The 27,120-nt window shown below is 43.9% G+C and overlaps 1 protein-coding gene across 1 annotated transcript in view; it reads left to right on the top strand.

Annotated features, from left to right (window-relative positions):
* Positions 1–5,180, top strand: part of LOC138769971 (myosin-binding protein C, fast-type-like) — a 69,453-nt gene extending 64,273 nt beyond the window's left edge. The window contains exon 30 of the mRNA XM_069948769.1: positions 5,006–5,180. The gene's annotated coding sequence lies outside the window, so the exon portion shown is untranslated. The remainder of the gene's footprint in view (positions 1–5,005) is intronic.
* The last annotated feature ends 21,940 nt before the right edge of the window (positions 5,181–27,120 follow it).

The following is a 27,120-nucleotide window of genomic DNA, read 5'->3' as shown; positions in this document are numbered from 1 at the left end:
CTCTCTGGTCTGGTCCCGGCTGATGTGCGGCTGCCCGGGGTGTCCCGTCCTGTCCCCAGCAGCGAGCGCATCAGAGAGCTCCCCGTGCGCCTGTGGCTGTGACTTCCAGTGCACAGGGAGCTCTCTGATGCGCGCGCTGCCGGAGACAGGATGGGACACCTCCGGCAGCCACACATCAGCCGGGGGACTAAAGGCTGCATTCCCACGTTCCGTGGAATGCCGGTACCGGAGACCCCCGCGCCCGGACAGCATCTGTAATTAGATGCTGGGAGCGGGGGAGACTGTATTCATAAGCGCCGCGCTGTAGTAACAGCACCGCGTGGCTGATTCATTACACCGCGGCGCTTATGAATACAGTCTCCCCCGCTCCCAGCATCTAATTACAGATGCTGTCCGGGCGCGGGGGTCTCTGGTACATGGTACAATCAGTGGCGGATTATAATGTGGGCGGCCGCCCAAACCGCCCATATTATAATCTGCCACTGAATGCCGCCCCTAGGGGCGTAGCTAATGTCTCTTGGGCCCTGGTGCAAGAGGTCAACTTGGCCCCCCCCTTTCTCGATGTTATTGGTATATATATATATCTCAAGACTGATATTACCAATAATACCAGTATACAGGAAATATTATCACCGCCATACTGTTACTAAACAAATCCTGTTTACTGAGTCCAATATTGCCAATATTACCAGTACACAAGGGGAAATATTACCGCCACACCACAACCATCACCACCATATTGTTACTGACCAAATCCAGTATACTAAATCCAATAAAACACAGTACCAGATAACAAGTAACAAATAATACCACCTCATACTGACTAACACCACCGCTGCTACTGAATATAATCCTCTGTACATAGACCAATATCACTTCATACAGTCATATAGAGGTGGACGCACTGTAACAGGATCTATACACCATATACATTACAGTGCAGTTATATCAAGTGACTCACAGGGGACGTCTTCTCTGATCGGAGTTCTTCCCTTTTCATCTTCTCCATCTGTTGTGGGCGATTTTGAGAACTTCTCTGGGCCACGAATCCACAGAATCTGCCAGACAGACATATTAGGCTCCTCACACTGACACCATCCTCATCTCTCTAAAAACTGCACATCTGTACTGTCCCCTTTACACCCTCATTTAGTAGGTAGCCCTGACACTATGTGACCCCCCTTAAAGTACATGCCCCCCTCTGTGCATGCCCTATTGTATACACCCCCCATGTAGTCCACCTTATAGATGGCCCCCAATGTTTCCCCCTTATAGATGGCCCCCTGTGTTGTCCCTCTTATAGATGCCCCCCATGTTATCCCCCATATAGATGGCCCCCCATTTTATCCCCCTTACAGATGCCCCCCATGTTGTCCCCTCCTCCTGCCCCTTTATCACCATACTACTACCCCTTTCATCCTCCTGCCCCTCCATCATCATACTACTACCCCTTTCATCCTCCTGCCCTTTCATAATCATACTACAAACACCTCCATCATAATACTACCACCCCCTTCATCCTCCTGCCCTTTCATCATTATACCACTACACCCTTCATCATCCTCTTGTTCCTTAATCATCATACCACTACACCCTTCATCATCCTCTTGTTCCTTAATCATCATACCACTACACCCTCATCATCCTCTTGTTCCTTAATCATCATACCACTACACCCTTCATCATCCTCTTGTTCCTTAATCATCATACCACTACACCCTCATCATCATACCACTACACCCCCCCATCATCCTCTTGTTCCATCATCATACCACTACACCCTCATCATCATACCACTACACCCCCCATCATCCTCTTGTTCCTTAATCATCATACCACTACACCCTCATCATCATACCACTACACCCCCCCATCATCCTCTTGTTCCATCATCATACCACTACACCCCCCATCATCCTCTTGTTCCATCATACCACTACACCCCCCATCATCCTCTTGTTCCATCATCATCATCATCATCATACCACTACACTCCCCATCATCCTCTTGTTCCATCATCATCATACCACTACACTCCCCATCATCCTCTTGTTCCATCATCATCATCATCATCATACCACTACACTCCCCATCATCCTCTTGTTCCATCATCATCATACTACTACACCCCCCATCATCCTCTTGTTCCACCATCATACCACTATACCCCCCATCATCCTCTTGTTCCATCATCATACCACTATACCTCCCCATCATCCTCTTGTTCCACCACCATACCACTACACCCCCATCATCCTCTTGTTCCACCACCATACCACTACACCCCCCATCATCCTCTTGTTCCATCATCATCATACCATTACACCCCCCATCATCCTCTTGTTCCATCATCATCATACCATTACACCCCCCATCATCCTCTTGTTCCATCATCATACCACTATACCCCCCATCATCCTCTTGTTCCACCATCATACCACTACATCCTCATCATCTTCTTGTTCCACCACCATACCACTACACCCCCCATCATCCTCTTGTTCCATCATCATCATACCATTACACCCCCCATCATCCTCTTGTTCCATCATCATACCACTATACCCCCCATCATCCTCTTGTTCCATCATCATCATACCATTACACCCCCCATCATCCTCTTGTTCCATCATCATCATCATACCACTACACTCCCCATCATCCTCTTGTTCCTTCATCATACCACTATACCCCCCATCATCCTCTTGTTCCATCATCATACCACTACACCCCCCATCATCCTCTTGTTCCATCATCATACCACTATACCCCCCATCATCCTCTTGTTCCACCACCATACCACTACACCCCCATCATGCCCTTTAAAACAAAAAAATCTTTACTCACCTGAATGGTTCCTCTAGTCTTCTTGTCACGCGCGCTGGCGGGCTTACCGCGGCTGGGGGCGGGGCTTCCAGCGGAGGGGGCGGAGCTTCGCGGGACCTGTTTTTTTGCCCTCAAGATGCTCCCAGCCCCGCAAGTCAGCCGGGGGCCGTCCCAGCCTCCTCTTGTGATCGCAGGCAAAACATTGCTTGCGGTCACAAGAGGGAGTGGGATGGGAGCAGTACAGTGGCAGTACAGTAGCGGCCGTGGTAGCTACGCCACTGAATGCCGCCCCCATGATAACAGCTGGTGGCGCCGCCTGAGGCAGACGACTCAGGTCGCCTCATCATTGCGGCGCCACTGCTTACACACTATTAGGAGGGGGTGCAAGACAAAAAGGTAGAGGGGCAAAGTGCATCATTGTTACAATGGTCCGGCCATCTTTATAAATAGGGCAGTGCAGGTAAGGGTGGGTGAACCAATAACTATCCAATGCCTGCATGTGTAGGTCTAAGTGCTTAAATGTTGGCGTGGGGGGGGGGGGCAGGGAGTTGAGGGTAGTGGTCAAATTAGGGGACCTGGTAAGCCTGCTTGTACAGATGTGGGTTTGTTTTGTTGTTGTTTTTTTTATATATTTTTATTACTTTTTTCACACGTTTGAAGTCCCGGGTATTGGAGGTGAGTGGCACGGGTAGGGAGGTAGACAGTGATGAGGGAGGAGATATAGGGAGGTGCAGCACTGTGGAGAGCCTTGTGGGTGAGCAGGAGGAGTTTGTATTGTATCCTGTGTTTAATGGGGAGCCAGTGTAGTGACTGGCACGGGGGGGGGGGGCATCGGTATAGCGGCTGGGCAGGGAGATGAGCCTGGCCGCTGCATTAAGAATGGACTGGAGAGAGGAGAGTTTAGAGGAAGGAAGGTCGATTAGTAAGGAATTGCAGTAGTCTTGACGGGAATGAATCAGAGTGACAATGAGAGTTTTAGCAGATTCGACAGTAAGAAAGGGACGGATTTTAGAGAAGTTTCTTGTTCATCAGCTGATCATGTTTTGTGTGCACATGTTCCAGTGTACATGGTGATGTGTGTGCGACTATTATGAGGTTAACCGATGCACTTAAAATTCAGCAATCCTTTATGTGGTTCAGCCACATGATTGATTGGAAAGATGCAGAAATCTTGCTGATGCACACTCATATTTGAGTAAGGGTTCCAACTGGCATAAAAATCAATACTCACCTGCCCTGATCCCTCCTGTGACCCTCCTGACCGTGCTAGGTCTGTTGCAGTGGACTACTGCCCATGATTGGCTGGGTGAGCACTTCCAGTATGTGAAAACAAGCAGAATGCACTACTCAGTTAGGACTGGCAGCATCAGGATGTGGCAGGGATCAGGGAAAGGAAGTGTTACATTTTTTGTTTTATTTTTACATCAACCTAAGCCCTCACTCTAATATTTTGTACGACTGGACAACCCTTTACATCTCCTTCCTAACACTCTCTCTATTACTTATTTAGGTTGTTGGTCACCATCTTCCTATTGGCAGGTTTTTATATGTCTATGCAGAGGATTTTAAACTCTGTATCAGAAAAACAAAGTTTTGCCCACTATAAAGCTATATTAGGATAAACATTTGCACACAATTTGGAACCTGGTACTGCTGGCACAGAGTCTGGGCACATAAGTTTCCTTTCCTCTCTGTCACCGGACAATAATTCTTACCTACCCTGAAGAAGTAGTCTACTCAGCCATACTGTAATGTTACTGCAGGCTCTGCACATTATCTGACAGGCGGGCAGGAGGCTATTTCTAGATCACTACATAGTGAGTGACTGAGCATGTGTGTCCACCAGCAGCTCACTATGTGGACATCTGCATTGCTATATACTGTGGACACCAGATGGTGCTATACTTTGTAAAAAAAAAAAAAAAAAAGAACATAATAACCTTTTAGTTTTTTTACAGCATGTAAATGGCAAATATAAATTTTTACAATCCATACACTCAACGTATATTTACTGGGACAACCCTTTAAAATGGTTCTAATTACGGTATCTAGAATACAGACTTTATAAGCTGTATACAAAAGTTTTTCTAACCTATTAATATTGTGTCAGCAATATGTTTTCATTGCTCTGAATCCATGTGCCGTCAATAATAAGTCTGTGTTTATATTCCCATAACAGGGTTTGGATGAGTCTTCTGCTGGCCTTCTGCAACAAAACCGCAAAGAAAACAAAGAGCAGCGTCTCCGACACCCCGCATGTTTTGTTCTGTCCCATTTGTTACTGGGCTGTTTTATGTCTTTCTTATTTGCTTTTTTCCTGGAAAGTAATTGGACTGAAATGATCAATTATGCTGCAAGATGGGAATGATGTCATTGAGTTAACTTGGCAATTCAATAAATTGGCCGAATACCGATGCAATTTGACATATGGATCAGGAAGTGAAGGAGCAAGAGGTGTCGCCCAGAACTCTGGTTAACCCTTTAAAGCCATTATTCAAGGGCCAGATTATAGTATGGGCAAAGAGGCTAGTGTCCAGGCATCTCAATGGATTAAAGCTTTTTCCCACTATGGCAGGCCATCTGTAATTTGTTCTTGCCATGAGGCCAGCACTGTACTGTATGTAGCTGTTATGTGTGCACAATATGATGGCATTATGTCTGCAATGTGTAACTTAGACTCCGCCAGTATAATGGCGTTATTATTCTCCATTTCCAAACAAATGTGAGTGGGGCTTCCACCCATGTTATATCAAGGGCCCTGATCTGTCTAATAGTCACTGTATTGTCTTTATTGTATTATTATATCATTTTCGAACTGTCAAGATTCCCAAGTTACACCTGAAAAAATTCAGCAAAATTTATTTAAATGTATTTATATAGTTTACGTTTGGGTCTTTTGAAGTGAACTTGTCAATCTATTCCCATCCTGTAATAGAGCAGAAGTTACTGAGCGGGTTGATATATAGTTTTGATTAACTTATCATTTATTAATTTTAATATTTTGCTTAGGAGTCCAGTTGGACCGCCCGCTGGACTCCTATGCAAATTATTTTTATTTATATAAGTTATACTGAATGTCTTCACAGACTATCAATCTGCTAGTCTCCTTCTGCTCTATAATATGATTCTAGCAGAACAGACTGCTCGCTCAACATGACAGATTCCTTTAAAATAAAGACATGTAGATTTAATTATTTAAAACTTTGGCCAAATTACCATTGACAATAATTACTAAGGTCCCATAAGAAACGGCATATATAGCATTGCTAGATACCTGGGTTAACAAAGGAAGATTGTCAATGTTGAAATTCAACAATCCCAATCCTTATTTTCAGACTTTTGCCCCATGCATAACTGGAGGTCAATGGTGTACCTTGGGCTCTGTTCACATTTTATTACTGGTATACAGAAGGAGTATTCACAGATGTATACCTCTGATGCATACCCCCTATATATGTAAGCCATATAGTGAGATACACCACCACTGGCCACAAAGGTAAAGAAAAAAATTGTATACAATGTGGTAACCCACTATATAGTGATTTGCTGCACATATGGTGGCCTATGGCTGTGATTACTTTAAGTGCTAGTAGATTTTCTAGCACATAGGCCAAACGTAGAGTAAAAATGAAATGTGAACATACCCTACTGTGTATGACCAGTTTTAGTCATTGGCAGAGCGCCCTATGATTCACATAGGAGAGAAGGTTTGGTAATTCAAGAAAGGATCGAATGGAAGTGATATTATTATTTCCCATATAACATACTGTGAATTTCCATATGTAGGGGAGGTGATATGTTAACAGGCAGTTTAGCAGGGGACCTAGATGTGGAGAAAGATTTAGACATATAGCATTATAGCTTGCTTAGGGTATAGGACTGTTTGCGCCATTGTACTATACTTGGCTGTTGTTATGATGTTTTTGGCTGAGCACTGTTGCATTTTGCTTCCTTTGTTGAATATATTTGCAGTCCGCAGTGCACACTATGGGGATTGGAGAGGCTTCTGCCAGCATTCACAGCACGGACAGACACTTCATTGTGGTGATCACTCACTACAGCCTTGTTACTCCTTGGATTTGTATGCTACAGAGTCATCAACATTTTGTCTGTCAATAAAAATTCATAGAGATATAACTGTTGGGTTGTTTGTTCATGGAAGTCGAGGACATGACAGTTCTGTATGGATAGAAGCCAATGTTACTGTAAGTGCAATGAAAGGGAAGGTAATAGTGAAAGCATTGTCTGGGAAACAATGGGAACACACAATGCTAAGAGCTTCCAAGCAGCCTGGGTAAACAGCACACCTATAATAACTGGATTAGACGTAAGAAAGTTGTCTGAGGATAATGCTCTGAGATGACGGCACCACTTACCTATGGAGTATGTCTGATAATCACTTAGCAAGGACAGTTTATCCTGACAATAAGATTGTTGTTTTCTTGGAGAAACACATCGGGCAAAACTGATGTCTCAGAATCGATAATTTATGGTAAAAAACAAAACAAAAAAACAAAACACAATTCTGCACTAAAATAGACAGGTTTTCTTAAAAGGGAACTCTACAAGTAAAACTAGCACAATGTGTTATGCCTATTGCAGGGCCTAAGGGGGCGGAGCATTTCTGCAAAGATTTAAGACACCCTATGCCAGATACAGCAAAGCAGCCCTAAAACCACTGCCATGTTTCACAGTAGGTACAATGTTCTTTTCTTTGGGAACATAGAGCTGATGTGACTTGTCTTATAACATGAGCTATTACACAAAATGATTATCGGCTGGAACGGCAGCAATCGGCCAAGTAGAGCTAATATGGCTCTAAGGATGGAAAACTAGGGTCTCAAAAACAGATTTATGGCTGACCAAGGCTTATTAACCCATGTGGCACAAATTGCTGAAAAAGTTACTGTTAACTAGGAATGAGACGCCACCAGAACATAAAGTGCATCGCATAGAAGCTGTATAAGTCAGAGTTTGCATTCCAGTTTCTGTCCACTGCCACGACCACATAAAATAGGTACAGAAGCATTAGAAATGGAATTTCCTTTTTTTACATCATGAGGGCACCCAGTTGTATGTGCATTGCTTACCTGGCTGGCACCAGAAATATGGCTTTAGGATGCACTATGAGAAGACATGTCTGCAGAAGTAGTGTGATGCTCTGGGAAATCTTCTCTTGTGCGTTATGTAGATGTTACTGTTACCTGCACTACTTACTTAAACATTATACAAACCAATCCTCCCCTCTTTCTTGGCTCACAGCGGGATTGGCCTCCATATATGAGGGTCTCCCAAGACTCGACCGACAGATGATTTAAATTCACTGCCCAATCCTTTTGTTTTTGGAGAGATAAGACTCCCAACGTTCTTTTGTATAGGAGATAGACTGTGCATCTAATGTCTTGGTGCCAGATACTTCAGAGGTCTTTTGAAATCCATAACTTAATGGGCAGAGCGGTTTTAATGTGTTGTCTAACATATATATATATATATATATATATATATATATATATAGTGTCCCACCACGGGTGTTGCTAGTCTGTACACCCCTCGCAAAAGCCTGTACTCAAAGTCAAGTGGTAATGAAGTTATGCCTAAGTTTTGCCACTAGATATCGCTAGTATGTATATGTATACTTGTATGTTGCACAGCTGTAGTGAGCAAGGGGTTATTGTTTGTTTGTGATCTGTGCACCAATGAGAGCTATTCTTCTTCACCTATCTCTATTCTCCTTTCTCTTTGCACTCTCTTCTCCACCACTCACAGGAGTTGTTGCACACCCCGTAGGAGGTTGTCGCATGAGGAGAGGAAGTGCAGACACACATGTAGTCTAGTCTAAAGTGGGGTAGTGGATGGACCTACTTGGGAAACACAGAGACTCTTTTCTTCCAAGCAAAACTTGCTTCAACTATGCAGTGCTAAACGATAATAGAGAGGACAAGTCAAGGGTCACCCCAACCCACGCCGTTGAACGTCTCTAAAGGTGCAGGATGGTATCCTAAAGCTAGAGGAACTGATCCGGATAGAGCAAAGTTGCTTCAAGCCTACGTATTCTATCTCGCAGTGCAGGTGTAACCAGATAATATTCAGAAAACACACACTGGGGCTTGTGTCACCTTGTTACAATGGGTCACCCGACACTGCAGGGCAAAAGGTGGTATAGCAACAAAGGTTGAAACACAGCCACAAGTATTCTTCTCAAGTACTCTCAAGTATTCTACTTCTTCTTCTAACGTTCCGGCAGAGCACAGTACTATTTTGGGTTGGAACTCTCAAGGCAAACTCCTCTCCAATACTCTGAACCCTCACAACCTACTCCTCTCTTCTGCTCTAAACTTATTCTACTTCTCAGCATGCAACCAAGTGAGCACTGCTATTCTACCTCTAAACTTCTCAGCACAGATAATAAAAATGAAAGTCTGTCTGTCTGTCTGTCCCAAATAGACTTCCAAACGCCTGAACCGTTTGACCCCAAATTTGGCACACAGATACATTGGGTGTCCGGGAAGGTTTTAGCGTAGGTCCCGTCCCCGCCAGATGTACAGGAGGGGAGGGGGAGGGGGAAGAGCGCCCCATAAAGATGAATGGGAAAATCTCCACACTGCAAACACAGGTGATATAATTAGCTGCAGCTTTGCCCAGAGAAAACGGCAGTTGGAGCCTTAGCAACCAATAGGATTACTGCTTTCATTTTCACAGGGAGTTGTAGTTGCTAGGGAAGCTGCCTCACAACATCCACAGTAATAACTGGTAGACCCCCTACTCCATCTATACAGTACATGTATATACAGGGCCCCCTACTCCATCTATACAGTACATGTATATACAGGACCCCCTACTCCATCCATACAGTACATGTATATACAGGGCCCCCTACTCCATCTATACAGTACATGTATATACAGGACCTCCTACTCCATCTATACAGTACATGTATATACAGGACCCCCTACTCCATCTATACAGTACATGTATATACAGGACCCCCTACTCCATCTATACAGTACATGTATATACAGGAACCCCTACTCCATCTATACAGTACATGTATATACAGGGCACTACAGATATACCAAACTGTGACTGGGTAACACTGCCACACCAGACCTGACCAACACCACCATACTGTGACTGGATAACACCGCTATACCAGACCTGACCAATACCGCCATACTGTGCTGGATAACACTGTCATACCACACCTGACCAATACCGCCATACTGTGACTGGATAACACCGCCATACCACACCTGACCAATACCACCATACCATGACTGGATAACACCATCATATCAGACCTGACCAATACCGCCATACTGTGACTGGGTAACACTGTCATAACACACCTGACCAATACCACCATACTATGACTGGAAAAAACTGCTATACCAGACCTGACCAATACCGCCATACTGTGACTGGATAACACTGTCATACCACACCTGACCAATACCGCCATACTGTGACTGGCTAACACTGCCATACCAGACCTGACCAATACCGCCATACTATGACTGGATAACACCACTATACCAGACCTGACCAATACCGCCATACTGTGACTGGATAACACTGCCATACCACACCTGACCAATACCGCCATACTGTAACTGGAGAACACCGCCACACCAGACCTGACCAATACCGCCATACTGTGACTGGATAACACCACCATACCAGACATGACCAATACCGACACACTGTGACTAAATAACACTGCCATACCAGACCTGACCAATACCGCCATACTGTGACTGGATAACACCGCTATACCAGACCTGACCAATACCGCCATACCCCCCTCGAAAAGACACCAGATTTTCTGGCCAGTCTGAACGGGAGGGTACTGCCCCTCTGCAAGGTGCTACCCTACGCACCAGACCATGGGTGCCTAATGGTAAATACGACCCTGCAGGTATACAGGACCCCAAAACTATACACTACAGGTGCAGGGGACCTCCACCAACTATATACTACAGGTATACAGGACCCCAAACTTTACACTACAGGTATACAGGACCCCAAAACTATACACTAAAGGTATACAGGACCCCAAAACTATACACTACAGGTATACAGGACCTCCACCAAGTATATACTTCAGGTATACAGGACCTTCACCAACTATATACTACAGGTATACAGGACCCCAAACTATACATTACAGGTATACAGGACCCCAAAAACTATACCCTACAGGTATACAGGAACTCCACCAACTATATACTTCAGGTATACAGAACCTTCACCAACTCTATACTACAGGTATACAGGACCCCAAAGATATATACTACAGGTATACAGGAACTCCACCAACTATATACTACAGGTATATAGGACCCCAAACTATACACTACAGGTATACAGAACCTCCACCAACTCTATACTACAGTTATACAGGACCTTCAAACTATGCACTACAGGTATACAGGACCCCTGAACTATATACTACAGGTATACAAGACCTCCACCAATTATACATTACAGGTATCCAGGACCCTCAAACTATAAACTACAGGTATACAAGACCTCCACCAACTATACATTACAGGTATACAGCACCAACTATATACTACAGGTATACAGGACCCCCGAACTATACAGTACAGGTATACAGGACCTTCACCAACTGTACACTGCAGGTATACAGGACCCCCCAACTATATACTATAAGTATACAGCCCCCCAACTGTGCACTACAGATATGCGAGACCCCTAAAAACTATACATTGTGGGTATACAGAACCCCTCCAACTATGCACTACAGGTATACACTAATTTCACTGATTAACTCAGATGAAACAATACCTTTAGCTTGGCCTCCTAGGCACCTTAGAACAAATCTAATTAACACACTGACACTTTATACCCGGGCAGCGCCGGGTACATTTTCTAGTCTATATCATAAAAATGAAAGTCTGTCTGTCTGTCCTGTCTGTCTGTCTGTCCCAAATAGACTTCCAAACGCCTGAACCGTTTGACCCCAAATTTGGCACACAGATACATAGGGTGTCCGGGAAGGTTATTGCCAAGGTCCCGTCCCCGCCAGATGTACAGGAGAGGAGAGGGAGGGAAAAGACAGGCGCCCCATAGAGATGAATGGGAAAATCTCCTCACTGCAAACACAGGTGATATAATTAGCTGCAGCAGACATGGCAGTTGGGAGCCTTAGCAACCAATAGGATTACTGCTTTCATTTTCACAGGGAGCAATGGTTGCTAGGGCAGCTGCCTCACAACATCCACAGTAATAACTGGTAGACCCCCTACTCCATCTATACAGTACATGTATACAGGACCCCCTACTCCATCTATACAGTACATGTATACAGGAACCCCTACTCCATCTATACAGTACATGTATATACAGGGCACTACAGGTATACCAAACTGTAACTGGCTAACACTGCCACACCAGACCTGACCAATACCGCCATACTGTGCTGGATAACGCTGTCATAACAGACCTGACCAATACCGCCATACTGTGACTGGATAAAACCATCATATCAGACCTGACCAATACCGCCATACTGTGACTGGATAACACTGCTATACCAGACCTGACCAATACCACCATACCGTGACTGGATAACACTGTCATAACACACCTGACCAATACCACCATACTTTGACTGGAATAAACTGCTATACCAGACCTGACCAATACCGCCATACTGTAACTGGATAACACTGTCATACCACACCTGACCAATACCGCCATACTGTGACTGGATAACACTGCCATACCAGACCTGACCAATACCGCCATACTATGACTGGATAACACTGCCATACCACACCTGACCAATACTGCCATTCTGTGACTGGATAACACCACTATACCAGATCTGACCAATACCGCCATACTGTGACTGGATAACACTGTCATACCAGACCTGACTAATACCGCCATACTATGACTGGATAACACTGCCATACCAGACCTGACCAATACCACCATACCCCCTCGAAAAGACACCAGATTTTCTGGCAAGTCTGAACAGGAGGGTACTGCCCCTCTGGAAGGTGCTACCGTACGCACCAGACCATGGGTGCCTAATGGTAAATACGACCCTGCAGGTATACAGGGCCCCAAAACTATACACTACAGGTGCACGGGACCTCTACCAACTATATACTACAGGTATACAGGACCCCAAACTTTATACTACAGGTATACAGGACCCTAAAACTATACACTACAGGTATACAGGACCTCCACCAACTATATACTTCAGGTATACAGGACCTCCACCAACTATATACTACAGGTATACAGGACCCCAAACTATACACTACAGGTATACAGGACCTCCACCAACTCTATACTACAGGTATACAGCACCTTCACCAACTCTATACTACAGGTATACAGGACCCCCAAACTTTACACTACAGGTATACAGGACCTCCACAAACTATATACTACAGGTATACAGGAACCCAAAACTATACACTACAGGTATACAGGACCTCCACCAACTATATAATACAAGTATACAGCACCCCCACCAACTCTATACTACAGGTATACAGGACCCCAAAGCTATACACTACAGGTATACAGGAACTCCACCAACTATATACTACAGGTATATAGGACCCCAAACTATACACTACAGGTATACAGGACCCCAAAACTATACACTACAGGTATACAGGACCTCCACCAACTCTATACTACAGGTATACAAGACCTCCACCAATTATACACTACAGGTATCCAGGACCCTCAAACTATAAACTACAGGTATACAAGACTTCCACCAACTATACATTACAGGTATACAGCACCAACTATATACTACAGGTATACAGGACCCCCAAACTATACAGTACAGGACCTTCACCAACTGTACACTGCAGGTATACAGGACCTCCCTCAACTATACACTACAGGTATACAGCCCCCCCAACTACACACTACAGGTATACAGGACCCCCCAACTATGCACTACAGATATGCGAGACCCCTAAAAACTATACATTGTGGGTATACAGAACCCCTCCAACTATGCACTACAGGTATACACTAATTCCACTGATTAACTCCTTTACCGTTAGCTTGGCCTCCTGGGCACCTTAGAACAAATCTAATTAACACACTGACACTTTATACCCGGGCAGCGCCGGGTACATTTTCTAGTATATATATATATATATATATATATACTCCTAAAAAAAACCTTTTAATCTTATATTAAATCCGTTTATGGTTGGGGGTTTCCTCAGATTTGGGGCTACACAGAATCACATGTGATTTATTGTAACCTAAAACTTTTTTTTATGTCATAAGGAAACCACTAATACAAAAGCAACAACCTGAAATATCCAACAAGGCAGCTCAGCTTTTCACAATGTCCCTGGGTCACACTGGTGTTTTTCCGAAGTCCAGAAGGTCACCAGAAAATGGTATAAAATAGTCTTAGCGCTTGCCCATACTCTCTAGAGTATGACCAACTTATGACAAGAGATTTGATGTCAGACAATTCCTTCTATCCAGAGTATCTAGAACTAGTTGTTTCCTCTACCATTTGGAAGTGATATAAGTGTGGGTTAGAACCCATTCTATTCATATACTGTATAGCTAGACAGAGGGCATATTTTAGGCAGCATGTTGCATTGCAATAATAAAGCCTTGCACAAGGTCACCCCACTTCTAGTGTTTTCTGATCTCCTCTCTTCTTTCTTATCTGGCCGTATGATAAGATTATCATTTGCCTTTGAGCCACCCACTATTAATGGAGACAGCCGTCTGTCCCAAGTGTTTATTATTTTAATTGGAGCGACCTGACTCTCACAGTATTCTACATTCCTCCTTAAATGAATCTCTGAAGAAAAGGGATGTGTTTTGATGAGATCACAGAAAACTTTCCCCCAACAAAAGGCACCATTTCTGTAAGTTGATATGGACTGTGAGCCCTGGACTTGTCTCACCCAGCTGTCCCTGCCTACTTGCCTCAAGACAGCCCTAGATAGCTGCGGGCAACTGGGCAACGATCCCTAACCTGCCTCTCAGGTGTAAAACACAAAACAAAGACAAGACAGAATCCAAAAGAGTAGTCAGAGGAACAAGAGCCGAGCTCAGAATAACAGTACATAGATACAGAGTATAAAGAAACAGTACACATAGCTTGCTCAGAGAGTCTAATAGCTAGCAAAGACTGTTGGTAAACAGACAGACAGTCAAGAAAGTGATTGGACCAGGCACACAGAACACAGACTGACAAAGCAAAAAATGAGTGGTAAGGCAGTATGTCAATCACGAGTAAAACAAAGGTTAACTGTTTAATGATTAGAGGGAACTTAGCAGGGAAGAGATGGATGTGGTGGAGAATCATTTATCAAAGCAGAAGGAATTGAACTATGTTCAGACAGTGTTCAGACTGGTGTTAATGATACATGGAATTCAAATGCAAAATAATGGCTAAGTGCACATTCTCAGCAGTATACCACGAGCCAAGGACCACTTTGAGGTCCGAACAGGAACGGGCATGACAAAAAGTCTCTGCATTTACAAGATGTGCACATTCAATATGATTAACTGTTCCTACTATTCTCTTTTGAGACAGGAGACAGGAGTGTTGTGAAAAGGCAGCATGACTGCTACATACATCAGAGGCCTAAAGTCATCTACCAGCAGAATAGACAATATCAGCAGAAAATCCCTAACACACCTAAATCAACTGCAATGACATCAGCCACCAAATTATCCAGGAAATATTGGCCTATTTGGCCAATAATTGCCCCATGTAATAGCACTAGTCCAAGGGTTTAAGAAAAAGGCCGGCGCATGGGAGAAAGGGCAGGCGCCCTTGTGCTGACTGCCTTGTCTCTAACCTGTCAAAGTAGACATAAAAGAGAGACCCAAAGCCAAATGGTCTGAAGGTGAGTATGCTGTAAGCTAGAGGATAGCCTCTCAAGGACCAATAGTGGTGCAGTTGGGGAAGGCTATAAAAGGGGTTATCCAGGCTTAAAAACCCTCTGTTAGGGTGTGGTTTGCAGCTCAGTTTTATTGAAGTGAATAGAGCTGAATTGTAATACCACACACAACCTGAGGACAGGGGTAGTGCTTTTTTTTCAAGGAAATAGCTGTGCTTTTTCTAATCCTGGATATCCCCTTGAAGTTACAGGTACTGTAAGCCCCCAATCTAAGGAGAGCAAACGAAAGATAAGCAAGAAGATCATGAAAAAGGAGACATAATAAAAGCTGACAAAAATGAAAAAAACAATAAATATATTGCATTATTAAGACTGGCAGAAGCACGCTGATCTTTTATGTGACAGGTTTATTGAGTAGTCATCCCTGAGCTCACTACTGTGATGCCTTCAAAAGTTATTGCACAATTTTACTACAAACGTTCCAGAGGTCAAAGTGTAATGTGTCGCTGCCATAAAAAATTCTACACATACGTAGATACCAGGCTTCAAAGCAGACAGGGATTGTAGCATAATTATAGCATGATTTATTACATAGCCATATTTCAGCCACAAAACAATGATGGAAACTGAGGCCAGGAAGCAGACAGTGTTGGGGTTGTGCTTGTTTCCCAAGTTATCGTGTTTATCAATGCATGTTCCTGCCCAGTGATAGTTACTAAAAGGGTTATAAAAACAACATGGGTAGAGCATTGTCATATTCTAATACTCTATCCAGTTTCATTCTCTGGATCTGGATTATTGTTATAGTATTCTAGCTGTGAAACAATCTAAACTCATACCATACAAGAACAGGAAGTAAATAGAACATAAAGTGGAAAAAGAAGCGACCATCAAAATAGCCATTAATACAGTGTTTGTATTAATAGAAGATAATATGTTTGTTAGGAAAATACTTTCCATTATAAAATAATATCCAGCCATTTTGCTCCCAGTAATGTTGTTTTAGCTCAGTTGGCGTTTTTACTGGGATTCTGCCATCTTTCGAAGGACTGCTGTTTTAAATATAGGCTGTTTATTCCTTGCAATGCCAGTCAGTTTAGCAGCCACAAGTATGCCCTTGATAACAGTACCCTTACCACAATCATTTCCCTACACCCTGCCAAGAATTGCAGTTACGCAGAGGAAAACAGAACTAGAAGTAACCGAGATGTAAGATAACCTATTCGTTTCTATCACTGGAACTTTTTCTGCTTTACAGTTTTATTACTTCATCAAGATCTGGAGGAGTGTTGTTATTGTAGATGGTCAAAACATCCAACCCCATGTTTAGACTACATTATGCACTTTTTATAGGTCTCCTCTACTCAGGGCCATAGTTACCCTTGTATCTCTTGATGTGAACATATGTGTATACCTAGTGTAGTGTTCCACTAGATGGTTGAGCGTTGGTTAGTTGTACCACCTTGTCTTATATGTGATTTTGTACTTTTATATTGCTTTGTATTACTGTTAGTATTGATGTGTTAGCAATTGTAAGGTTGAGAGTAAGGGATAGAACTGGTTACTGCGTGCCTATACATACTCTTATACAGGGAATATATTCTTTAAGAAGGCCGTACAGGTGGTCCATAACTTCAACCATGGACCTTCCAGAACTATAGGCCGGGACTAGGAACAAAGTGGCAGTCAAGCTAGATTTCTTTAAATGGATTATCCAGTGCTACAAAAACATGGCCACTTTCTTCCAAAGACAGCACCACTCTTGTCTCCAGTTCAGGTGTGGTTTGTAGTTAAGCTCCATTCACTTTAATTGAACTACGTTGCAAAAACTTGCACCTAGGGATGGTCCGAACCTGCCGAGGTTCGGGTTCGTACGATCCCGGACTCTCGGCAATGATTCCCGCTGTCTTAAACCTCCGTGGAGAGGGTGGTTAAAGCGGGAAGACCACCTGGAAAACTGGGATACAGCCTATGGCTCTGGCTGTATCCCGGTTTTCCAGGCGGTCCTCCCGCTGTATCCACCCTCTGCACGGAGGTTTAAGACAGCGGGAATCATTGCCGAGAGTCTGGGTTCGAATGAACCCGAAACCTTGGCAGGTTCGGACCATTCCTACTTGCACCCAAACTGGAGACAAGAGTGTCTCTGGAAGAAAGTGGCCATGTTTTTGTGGATAACCCCTTTAAAGTACCTGTACCTAGCATAGGGCCTTGCAGCTCAGAGTACGTAGAGACTTCACAGAGGATTCACTACTAGCCAACCAAACTCATTCTTCCCCTACTTTTCCTACAAAGAATAACCCCTGCACTACAGTCATAACTGTTTAGTATTTTACTACTTCAGTGTTAGGGTTATTCCTCGTACCATAACATTTAGGGCACCTCACATTCCATCAGGTCGGACACTGTACAGGATGTGCTGCACCATCTGCACCTCCTATTCAGTACTTACTACTCCAGCCCACAGAGCAAGGGACATCCTTATAAGAGCCCTTGTGCCAGGGTAGCACCACAGGTCCCAGCCATCCCCCATGTATTCTATACCTTAAAGCGTAACTGTCATTTCAGGGTCATTTTTCTGAAAACATTAAATATCAACAGTACAAGCGATTTTAAGAAACTTTGTAATAGGTTTTATGTACTAAAAGAGTTTCCTTCTGGACTGAAAAAGCAATCTCCCAGCCTCCCCCCTCACATCAAATGAAGCAGGATTTCTGTCTCCATTATGTGGCTATGGAGAGGGGAGGGGCTGTTAGGAGTAACTGAGCACGGAGCAATCCTGCACAGCACAACACCCTGCAATCTTCTCTCAGTAAGTTCATAGATAAGCACTGACCTTTCTGACACCTGAATTTAGCGTTTTAGGTGCCCAGAGAGTCTACAAACAGCTGACCTTCATGTCACCTCTTCCTGCTCCCTCATCTCCCTCAGCCCCTCCCCCCTTCATAGGCTTACAATGGAGAGAGCAGAACCCGTCTTCACTGGCTTCTCTGTAATGAAGACATGTTTGCCTGATAATGCACAGATAAGAAGTCAGGGGGGGAGGCTGGGAAATTGCTTCTTGAGTACAGATGGAGGCTTTTTTGGCTGATGAAACCTATTACAGAGTTTCTTAAAATCGCTTATACTACTGATTTCTGCAATAAAAAAAAACACATGACAGTTACGCTTTAACAACATATGTGCACCCTCTGGGCTGTCACACCTGGACATATGGCAACATGAGTGCTGGAGTGTGGCTAGTCATTCTCTGCTGCTGACTGGTCCCCATGATCTAAAGGTTGTAAGAACATGGCATGGCAGCAGTTGTCTTTTTGACAGGTTTGTTATTATATGAGAGTAGAACAGTAAGAAAGAACAGTATACGAACAGTTACAAACTGTATACATCATATTTTGTTCAGCTCCAAGGGTGAAGCTATAAGGCAGGAGTGTCAATTTCACAGGCCTCCAGTTGCTGCAAAACTACAATTCCCATCATGCATGGACAGCTAAAGCCTTAGCTTTGGGGGGCTGCGATATTGACACCTGTGCTATAGGGGTGAAGCCTAGATAGTAGATGCACCCAGGTGATGATGCCTGTCACATAAACAGACACTAGTATTGTAAATGGCACATGGTAGATGAGAATTCCAATTCCAGATTTTACATTAAAGGGAACCTGTCACCCCCCCGTGCCGGGGTGACAGGCTCCCGACCCCCCGTTAGAGCCCCCTATACTTACCTCATCCCGCCGGGTCCCGCTTCTGGATTCGGTCGGGTCCCGGAGATCTCAGCCGCTGCAGCCCGGCGCGCGCGCTGACAGATGAGTCCAACGCTCATAGAGAATGACGGAGCGCTGGACTCTCCTGTCATTCTCTATGGGTGTTGGACTCATCTCTCAGCGCGCGCGCCGGGCTGCAGCGGCTGAGATCTCCGGGACCTGCCTGAATCCAGAAGCGGGACCCACGGGATGAGGTAAGTATAGGGGTCTCTAACGGGGGGTCGGGAACCTGTCACCCCGGTACGGGGGGTGACAGGTTCCCTTTAAGGCCAAAGAACTTTGTCTTCCTTTTTTCTTCAACTCATTTAGTTTCTGTGCATTTTTCAGCAGTAACTCCATATGGCAGAATAATACACAAACACAAAGAGTTCTTTAAATCTTATAGGGTAAAAAGTTGTTTCAAAATCGCACAAATAAAACAGCATGTTGACATGACTTCTTTGGCTCCAGATAAATGGTAGCAGCTTCCAGGGCCTGAGCTTTATACTGCTTTTCATAATATAGTACAATGGATCACGCTGATATGTTTCTGCTTCACTGACAGCTTTAACAAAATCGTCCAGTTTTCCATAAAAATGCAATGTATGTTTATAGGAGTTTGTTAAACAAAAATGTTACTGACAAAAGTTGTATATGTGATGGACTCAATCTGTTATTAGATTATAATTTAGGACTAAGAGTCCTTTAATAGGTTCTTGTGTAGTTATTTTGCTCACAGAATTACTGCATTTCACTAGGTGTAAGGGGCTTATTCTACAAGATTCGGCCGATTATCGCTCGGTGGAATAGAGAAAATGAACAGCCGATGATGGTGTCATCAGCTGATCGTTTATTTAGGGCCAGACCTAAAATCATCGGTCCCCCACCGTGCATCGCTACGGTGCAATAGCGCTGCGCGGTGGGCGACCGATGATTTGAGAAGCGCAGTATACATTACCTGGCAGGACTTCTCCTCCGCTCCGTCTTCCTCCCCGCGGAGGAGCAGCTCCGGAGCGGCCTGACTGGGCAGTCAGACCGCTCAGCCAATGACAGGCCAGGACCGCCGCGGCCAATGATTGGCTGAGCTGTCTGACAGGTCAGTCAGGCCGCTTCGGAGCTGCTGATGCTGTGCTGCGGGACCCGGGGAGGAAGACGGAGTGGAGGAGAAGTCCTGCCAGGTAATGTATGGTGCAAGGGCTGCAAGGACATCGGTAACACTGTCCCTGCAGCCTTCGCTCAATGACCATCGGGACGTGGAATAGGCCTAGTAAACGAGCGCTGATCTAGCAGATCGGCGCACGTTTACATCATTGATTGGGCCCCCATCGGCCCGTGAAATAGGACCCTAAGTTATAATCTTGCATAGTATTGCCCCTGTGGCCTCCCTAAGAAGTTCCTAATAAGGAGGCATATAGGTGTATAATCTACTGCCTATAATCTGTATAAACCGTTAGTTTTCTGATTTGTGCATAACAATGTGAATTTTGGAAAGTTAATCAGAATTTAAATGGTCAACTTTCCTCCATTAGATAAACAATGTGATTCCTTACATATTTGTAAAATACTGTATTAACCAAAGTGACTTTTTTTACCCCAGAAATATAGCTTACATCTTTACCATTGGATGTTTTACATCTCTCCAATCTGCTGTCCGCTACCTGTTCTCAAAGAAAGTTTGTCTCTAGTACCTCATACCTTTATTCTTCTTTCACAAGTACAAAAAAGTACACTTAAAAATAGCGTGTAAAAGCAACGTGTTTCGATGCAACCGTATTTATCACAGCATATACAGTACACCAAATGCATTAAAAACACTCCCAGAGCTGTGCGGGCTGTGGCTGCTGGAGAGGATGATGGCAGGGGGACACTGAGGGACACAGGGCACTGGAGGGACACTGAGCATCCCCCTGCCATCATCCTCTCCAGCAGCCACAGTCCGCACAGCTCTGGGAGTCGGGTCGTGACATCACCATGTTATCCAGGAAGTGACATCACCATGTTATCCAGGAAGTGACATCACCATTTTATCCAGGAAGTGAAGCCTTGATGCAGTAGTAAGTGCAGGGAAAAAAAAGCCCTTTATAAGCATTTCCCGTAATAAGTGTATATTGGTGATTTCTATAACTTTTGGGGGGGCAATACAATACTTTTATAAAAATTTTAGCCTGACTTGTCCTTTAAGAGTACTATAAATTCCAAAAACAACAGCCAGAGAAGAGTGCCCTCATTCATAGAATCATTAGAACTAGCATAGTGATGTCCATAAAAAGTAGTTCCAGCAGAATACCCCCAATGAACAGAGCCAGATTACCCCCCCCCCACACACACACACACACACACACACACACCTCAGATAAGTGTTTACTACAACTTGTGTCCTTGTGTCTGTCTTTTTCTGACCTTTAGATCCTGGTTTGAATAGATATGTAATTTCTAAAAAAAAATAAGGATTTTGTGTAGGAAGCAAGTCAAGAGTTTGAGGAATGCCTGGAGAAACCCTTAGCGTCCAGAGAGATAACTTTCCCAGATGTGAAGGAATAGTATTTTCTAGAAAAAAACATGTCTCGAAAGGAAGGGCACGAGATAATAGACTCTTCATCTGGAAGCCATAATGAGCAAGAGATTTAGCTCCTTTCTCTGGACAAAATGTTCAGATTATTCAAGGTGTGCGTCCTGATGGACATAACATTATTAAGACATATGAGGATTACAAAAAGTTCTTCAAGATAGATTTGGGCTTAGTTCTGTTCAGCCCACCCCTGTGCATGCAGGCATTGGCTGGTGACAGGTTCACCCCCCCTTACCCGCACTGCCTTATTTATATAGATGGCCGGACCATAAGAACAATGATGCACTTTGCCCCTCTGCCATTTTGTCTCGCACCCCCTCCTGATAGTGTGTAAGCTCATGCATGCAAACAGGGACCTCACTCCTCATGTATGGATAATTATATGTATCTCTGTAATGTCGATTTTTTGTCTATGTATGTACCCCCAGAATTGTAAAGTGCTGCGGAATCTGTTGGCGCTATATAAATAAAAATTATTAAAATCATTATTATTAGCCCACCCCAGGAATGGGGGATCTCTAACATAAAGGCAAGTCACTTCCCTAGTCAATATGCTACAAGGGGACAAGTCAACCAATAGAGTATAGATATTAGAAAATACACCTATAGTCCCTTCAAAGAGGTAAAGGAAGCCAATCTAGAGGTCAGTGAAGAATATCAATAGACTCCTGAAATTCTGAACAAAGGAGATGTCCACTAGCCTATTTTTTCCCATGGAAGGCATTACATGACTGACATCTTAGCTCTACGGTAGAAGTTCCAAAATCCAAGGTCTGGCCATCTTCACAGATTTTCTAATTCCAAACCAAACACAAAAGATTCAAACTATCATAAATGTAAGATAACAAAACAGGAATTTCTAAAAAGTAAATAATCCAAATGTAAGCTGATCTGGACTGACACCTTCATATCTGAAGTCACAAAGAAATATTTAATGAATGCTGTATGAATGTGATGGGCTCCCCCTACAATCGGCTATATACAGACAGGAATTTATTGTGTAACTGATAGAGCATGATTTTAGTCAAATTTTTAAGGCCCTATTATTAACCGTATTTGTCCGACATCGGCCGTTCCAGACGATGGACGATAATCGCTTCATGTAATAGAAGACACCGATCAGCTGACATGCACGATGGCTGATCGTTGTCTTTCAACATGTTGAAAGATGAAAGACACCGATAGCAACGATCTGCTGCCTTCGCTCTGTGTAATAGGAGCGGCGGCAACAGACTGCTGCTACCTTCTGTGGGTTCCCTGGATGATCTAAAAATCACCCTGGCAACCCCCTATGGCCCCCTGGCACTTACCTGCTCACTGTCGGCACGTGTTATAAGCGAGGAACAAGGAGCAAGTGAGCGCTGACCTTACAGGTCGGTGCTCGCTTGCTCCTTTTGATCTCCCCGTGTAATAGGGGCTTTAGCAAATTATAATCCTGATCACAGGATAATAACAGGTCACAGGCTCCAAAAAGAGGTTCTTGCTGATATCAGCAATACCACCTCACTCCACGCAGCCCAACACCAACAAAGGCAACCCAAGTTTACTGGCACTAACGTAGCAAAGCCTCCTAACTACACTATCTCCTACACTGCAATCAAGGAGAGACAACACCTTCTCACCACCATATTGCGCTATCCCATGTGAATTCACCCTTATACTCCCCAGCGTCACAGCTGCTGGAGAGCTGTAGGTTGAAGGCCAGTGCTCCAAGGCACAGGACAGATATAAACACAATCCAATACTTTCCTATTGCTTCCGGCACAATATGTACGTGTGCAGGATTGTCCGTGTCATAAAGGGCACAGCTGCATCTTATATACTCTCACTAGCTGAAATGTCACACAAATAACACTGACAGATACTTCCAAGGAAGGAAATGAAGCAACCATGGTGGTATCATTGTGGTCAGTGGTGACAAGACGGAGGAGGACAAGGAAGCAAAGAAATAAGCTGCATGAATGAACTCTGTTTGGTATGTATGGTAGTAGACCTGTACTATTCCCGTACTGTAAACTGGATCCTGTTAATGCTGCACCCACTTGCTCATACTATCGCAGACCAGCAGCCTTAAAGAGGATGTCCAGGCAAAATTAACTTGTCCCCTATCCACACGATAGGGGACAAGTAAGAGACTGTGGGGGGTCCAACCTCCATATCCCCGACGATCTCCATATCGGGCCCCCGGTTACTTTGTTATGAATACAGCCGCACGTGACCATTTCTTTGGCTTTTTCTGCCAACTTCATAGGAATGAATAGAGCTGCAGGTGACGTGCCGTACCCGCAGCTGTATTCATAACAAAGAAGCCGGGGGGCCCCATACAGAGATTGTCGGGGAGTATGGAGGTTGATATCCTGTAGATAGGGAACAAGTCAATTTTTCCCTGGACAACCTCTTTCACTACAACTTTGGAGCATTTTGTGCAAAGCAGCTACTATGGCAGCCGCAGTTACTCTTTCATGGGTTCCTGTCACTTTTAAAACTTTTCACATATCCTAAAACATGGCAAAAGTTTTGATCGGTCAGTTTCTGGTTGTTCACATATATATCAATTGTTAGAGCCGGGAGAAGCACTTGGCTCAGTGCTTTTTATCTCCATTCTCTTGCAGAAAACCAGAGAGCAAAGCACTTTATTGAGCACTTAATAATAATAATAATAATAATATTTATTTGTATTGCGCCAACAGATTCTGCAGCGCTTATTTAAATACATAAATACATTAAAGGTTATATATTAAATTATACAATGAATAAATTAAAATACCGAATTAGAGACCTGCTCTCAAGAGCGTACAGACTAGGATGACTGGGAGTAACACGAGAGGCAACGAGTTATTTGTCAATGTTCCAGTCATTGTACATAGAATCTCTAAGTGTCTATAGGTGACTGGGCAAGCCAGTAACAAGCCATTTTCTGAGCTCAGATAACAAGGACAGTGTAACTAGCACCAAAGAAGTTATAGAGGAGAAGGGATAGCAGAGGGAGACGAGATTATGAAATGTTATAAGCACGCCTGAAGAGATGAGTCTTCAGGGCACGCTTGAAACTGGGGATGTTGGAATAAGTCTGAGGTCTTTGGGAAGGGAGTTCCAGAGAACTGGTGCAGCACGAGAGAAGTCTTGGAGGCGGGAGTGAGAGGTTCTGATTATAGACTGGTGGGGATCTAAACACCCAGACCCCAACTAAGTCTACATCATCGAAGACACCTGACAGTAGAGTTGATATTCATTAGCAGCCAGCAAGTAAAGGCCCTTTTACATGGGCCGATTATCAGTAACGAGCATTCCTAGAAACACAGCCGATAATCAGCCAATGTAAAAGTGACAGTGATCAGCTGATCGTATCTTTTGCACTGCGCTAAAAATGTATCATAATTGGACACACATCTCCGTGTAAACAGGAGCATGCATCTTTATTTACATGGCTGCACAAAGGATGCAGGGATTTTTTGTGCAGCCCAGCCACTTGACGTCAATCAGCGAGTTTGCGGCTGCAGGCGGCCGAAGATTGCCAGGTGACTCCCTGGTTACTTATCGATAGGTGCATAAAGAACCCAGTGGATATGGAAAGGATAGGATATTGGGGTTAAATGCAGATTATTTTAGTGTTGGAATGAAGTTTGGTTATAGTTCCTCCCACAGCTGCTGTAAAAAGAAACTTTATTAGGAAAAAGTTGGATAAAGTTGAGTTTAACTTTTTACTATTGCATTAACGTGTTGTAAACCATAATTCATAAGGCAATAAATATTTCCTTTATGTGGTATTCAGACATTTGCTCAGTTCCTATGACATGTGACATTTCATTTTGGTTAAACATTGAAGAACTTTATTTTTTCTGTTCTCTAAGAAGAATGCCTGGAGGCGATCGGTAATAGGAGTGAGGAGATTTAGACTGACATGTTAACTAGTAGAGGGGATTTAGTGCTCCGAGGTCCTGACCTCTGCCATCGACTAATAATGGTCATAACATTGGAACAAAATGGCAACAAACACGTCAGTGTAATGTGTATAAACAGGCTCCAGGTCTGCATTTCATCATTAGCTATTTACAGAGGTGGCGGGGTCATTAGTAATGCCGCCGCGTAGTGTTGTAACCTTGACAGTGTTTGCCTACAACCTGGCCGCTACCTGCCCGTTCTATCCATCACTACACGGAGAAGAAAAGAATAATCAGGTATTCAGCCAAAGTTATGCGTTTTTTTGTCTATGTTCAGTGGTGCAAACATAAGCGAGTCCCGACATACATCCAAGAGTAAGACTATTGGCGTTAATAAGACAATGAGGAAAGCTTATCAATACTTGGTGGGATTGGCACTATGCACAAACGTTAAGTGAGCAGAAACTCTACTTTGGCTCAAGCGTGTTACATGTGCTCCACCACTGTGTTACTATGAATTGTAAAGTGCTGCGGAATCTGTTGGCACTATATAAATAAAAATTATTAATTATTATTATCTGGACATCATTTTGAGCATATGTGCATGGCTGTACTATGGCCTCCTTCCCACCAATTAGAAAACTAAAGGTCCTCCACCATCTCCCCTCTCTGATATCATTAAGTAATCCTATCCAGCCAAGTAAAAGTAGGTTGGCTGTCTCCATGACTCCCATAGACTTCATATACATGCATGGTCCCTTCTCCTATATCAGTCTGAGAAAACAATATTGACAGGCTTGGTTGCATTGATGTATGAGGGAGATATTCTCCCTATGGTAAATATAGACGGTTTATGGAGATTCCATTTGATACATAGTGCTATAGGTGGTGCAGAGCGTAGGGTTGCACCTGGAGCCTGAGGGATCCCCTTAGGATCTCAGTTCTATATGAAGAGATCAGAACTTAAAATAAAGAATTATTAATTTTGGGCCCAGTTACTGTTTTGCCTTGAGGCCACACATCTTTGAGTAAAGGCCCTATTCCACGGAACGATTATCATCCGTATTCGGCCGATATCGGCCACTACGGACGATAATCGTCCCATGGAATAGAGTCCAACGATCAGCCGACATCGTTCATGTTGAAACATGTTGAAAAACAAGCGACTGATACAGCAACGATCTGCTGCCGTCGCTCCGTTGAGGCCTCTGCATGGAGGGAC

This window comes from Dendropsophus ebraccatus, chromosome 12 (genome assembly GCF_027789765.1).
Source record: "Dendropsophus ebraccatus isolate aDenEbr1 chromosome 12, aDenEbr1.pat, whole genome shotgun sequence".
NCBI classification, from domain to species: Eukaryota; Metazoa; Chordata; class Amphibia; order Anura; family Hylidae; genus Dendropsophus; species Dendropsophus ebraccatus.
Note: the sequence above shows the minus strand (reverse complement) of the source record. Positions and strands in the feature narration are given on the sequence as shown.